Here is a 4,270-nt window from a genome sequence, read left to right on the forward strand (position 1 = left end):
GACTAGACGCCAAAGGCGCATGGAACGCTGTTCCCACCATAGTGGTCCCTATTTTTCTACTTGCATTTTTACATGCTTTTGAACTGCTAGGTTGGCAGAAGCTGGGACAAGTAACAGGCACTTATTCTGTTACGCGGCACTCGGGATTCGACCCACCAAACTGCCGACCATCTGATCGACAAGCTCAGCATCCTAACCCACTGAGCCACCGCGTCCCTTAAATATAGCCTACTGACTATATATTTTAATAGAATCTGTTTTAAAAATTCAGTGTATAGTTGTACTAAAATAATTGGATCAATGTAGTCATTTCATCGGTATCTTTTTATGAATTAATAATCAGCTTTAGCAATTATAGCACAAGCAATAAAGTCACTCCCATGAGTGTAAAAAATTATCAGTTTTTATTCATACTTCAGATGCATTTGCTTTGCAACAACTGCTTCATAGAAACCATAGTATACAGTTGGGAAATATACTTCTTATTAAGGTTTAATTTATGTAAACTTTATAAAGCAAAATTAAAATAGAGAGCACTGATAAAAAACTAGCAAAAATGGAGTAAGAGAAATCTTCCTAATTTTTTCTATATTTTTAATCTTTCCTAAGCATTATAATTAGGAAATAATCACTAAATATTATTGCTGCACAATATTCATTGAAACTTCAGTGAACTGTGACTGAAATCAAAAAGGTGTAGTTTTCCCTTTTAAGAGACATCTACCATAGGAGCTCATAGTTGTCTTACTAAGTATTCTAGTTCAGCCAGAGAGATCCTCCAGATTTCTTTGTTTCCTGGGAATTATTGACCTTATAGTGCCATCAAGTTGATTCCATGTTTTTCCTTCTTATTAGCGTTAAAAAATTCACCTTTGTTTAGATGATAATATGCTGTGTGTATGAAGGACTATCACCCAAAAGAAAGCCACAGCATTGTTCAGGACATGAAATTATAATCAGGAAAATAAAAGCCAGTTGATAATGGATACATTGGGAAAACAATGGGATCTCTTTTATTGCATATGATAGTCTGAGAATCTAATAGACATTGATCAGACATTTTAATTTAAATTCCTGCTCTGAGCAGAGGTTTGGAGCCTAAGACCTAACTAGCTTCCTTCAGCTCTATAAGATATGCTCATTTCATTTAACAAATAAATATATCAGGAAATATAAGCCACAGTTATTCTATCATATTAAAAAATCTACAGAGTAAATCTACATTAAATTATTGTATGCATACATTAAAATGAAATCCAGGTGGTATTATTTTAAACTTATATTTTGCAGGCATACTCTTCTATGGTACCACAATGGTGGCAATCAATCACATTACACTAGTATATAGTTGACAATAAATACTTTGTATTCACATTTTCTGTATCTGAAGCATTGAAAACAGTATTTTTGTAGTGAAATAAATTTCTACAAAAGGATGCTATAAAGGCTTTTCAAGACATACAGCACCATTACCAAGCACAAAGTAGACTAAAGAAAAACAAACTGAGTATGAATGTTTGGAAATGGGAAATAGTGATGGGAAAGTAGGAATAATAAACATGTCTTTCAAAATTAGAGACATGTGCAGTACCAGCAATACATACATGTTTAGTTAAAAGCAAATAACACTGAAAAAATTAAAGTAACAAGCATGAAGAATATTGTAAAACCACTTGCAAGTCTAGGAAAAGGATGAAAGTACAGTGGTGGTTATTATTGTGTAGTGGGTCCGACGCAAGGAAGAGATGCCAGCCGGTGTGTGAGTTCAGCTCTTTATTGAAGGGGGTAGTGAACTGGGGAATGTGGGCTACCTGGCCTCCTTATATACCTGGCCAGGTAAGCTAACAGCCAATGGGGTTGGCCCTAGGTTTCCCGCCGAAACTGGGTTTCCCGCCGAAACCGTCCAGGCCAACGCCCCCTGGTGGCTGTTGCTATGCAGGTGCCTGCATACATAACAGTTATCTCAATCAGTTCAAGAGGAAAACTAGTAAAACCATTCCCAAAATTGTGATTTATATCACTGTTTCCAAAAGTCTACATTTCCTTCCTTTCCTTTTCTTCTTTACCATCCCTTTCTCAGGTTTGTTCTCCACCACCATCTAACACTCTCACACACATTTGTCTTTCAAGACACTGATCAATTACTCTGTAATCCAAGAAAGTTTAATGGACACTAAATTTATTGTTTTTTAAGCTGATGCTGCCTTCAATTCCTGAATAAAAGCTTAAATATAAATCTAACAAACAAATAATTAATTGCAATAATGTTTTCAATGCACATTTGGTTTTCAAACATTCCTACTACAGGAAAGACAAATGCAAAGGATAGATAAAACTCTTGCACAATTTGCTGCTGAGCCAAAGGAAAAATTGCAACAGATGTAACTATTCTCACCCCTGAACTATAAATGATACTTGCCAAAAAAGCTTCTTCCAAATAGCTTCCTTCAGAGTTGAGAATTACAGATATTGGCTGCATCCACACATCATATTAAACTTCGTTATTTTTAAGCTTATCCAACTCCCTGGAGTTCTACAGCAGATTGCACCACAAATTAAACACATTACAGTATCTTAAGTTCAAACAAGATGCAAAAATATAAATCCTAGCCAAATTAGTTGAGAATGTTGGCCAAACCACAGCTGCACAAATCGCTCTATTCCTATCTAATGGTTGTTTCATTAAGTAGCATTAGAACAGGCATGTCAAACTGTCGGATGCATCATACTGAAACCACGCCCACCCCATTGCCGGCAAAGGGGGAAAAGTCACGATACGTCACACGATGTCATGTGTCGTCACGAGTTGGACATGTCTGAATTAGAATATTATTTTTCTGGTTTTGGGATTATACTAAGAAGCCATATAGGTTTCTAATGTATCTCTTGTTTCTAGCTGGTACATTAATAAAGTAATGTTTGCTTTATGCTTAGCTTTTGACATATTATATGAATTCTGTCATATACTATTTAACACTCCTTTGAAATCAGTAGGGGAGCACATGACACATATCCAAGGAGAGTCTGACACATATCTGACCTCTCTTTTTTAAGATGTACAGATGAGGCAATGGAAGGCTAGACCACAAAAAAAAAAGGCAGAGACAAGAAAATTTTTGTCTGTGAATTTGTGAAGGAGAAAGTCTTGTCAATTCCTTGGACCATAAGATGACATTACAATAGTCTGCTCACTGGTCTGTTAAAGCTTGAATAATCTGAACACGTAAAAAGAAAGCAAGGGATGCTGGAGAAGGCTCTTATGCTTGGGAAAAAACCCAGAGCAACAGAAAAACAGGCAACAACAACGCTGCATAATTCCTCTTCCACCTATGAATACAGGCAGTCCTTGACTTATGACCACAATTCAACCCAAAATTGATGTTGCTAAGTGAAACATTTGTTAAGTGAGTTTTGCCCCATTTCATGACCTTTCTTGCCACAGTTGCTAAGTGAATCTTTGCAGTTGTTAAGTTAGTAACACATTTGTTAAGTAAATCTAGCTTTCCCATTGGCTTGGTTTGTCAGGTGGCAAAAGGGGATCACGTGACCCTGTGACACTGCAACTGTCTTAACTATGAGTTGCCAAGCATCCGAATTTTGATCACCTGACCAAGGGGATGCTGCAACAGTCCTAAGTGTGAAAAATGTCCATAGGTCACTTTTTTCCAGTGCCGTTGTAACTTTGAACCGCGTCACTAAATGAACCGTTGTAAGTCGATGACTAACCGTACCTGTAATGCAGTCGTTCAAGAATTCCCCAACCCCTTAGTAAACGGAGTAAATTGATTCGATTCTAGTTTCAACCGTTTGAGTTGTATATCTCGTTCTCTTGGAAAAAAAAAGAAAAGAATTATTTTGGGATAGGCCCGGCGCTACTTCTTGGCTAAGCCGGCAATTCTCCCTTCGGTCACTTCTAGCAGGCGGAGGAAGGCGTGCGCGCGCCCGGGCCGAGGCAGGGAGGCGGCCGCTCGGTTGGCCTTTCCTCGCCAAGGGCGGGGCGGGAGCGAGGGAGGGAGGCGGAAAGGAAACGAAGCGGGAGTTCTTCGCCGGCGCTCCGGCTGGCAGCGAAGACCTGGCGGGTCGCTGCTTCTTCGCTCTCTTGAGAGGGAGAGAAACCCAATTTGGCTGGAAGCGATTCTTCCCTGGAGAAATCCAGGAAGTCGACCCAGCGAGCTTAGCGGGTGCGCGCGGGAGTTTTCCCCGAGCCTGTCCCGCCAGCTGTGGGACCGGGGCAGGCGGCGAGCTCCCAGTTTGCCTGCAGCAGGCTGGC

This window comes from Vipera ursinii (assembly GCF_947247035.1).
Source record: "Vipera ursinii genome assembly, chromosome: 7".
Taxonomy (NCBI): domain Eukaryota; kingdom Metazoa; phylum Chordata; class Lepidosauria; order Squamata; family Viperidae; genus Vipera; species Vipera ursinii.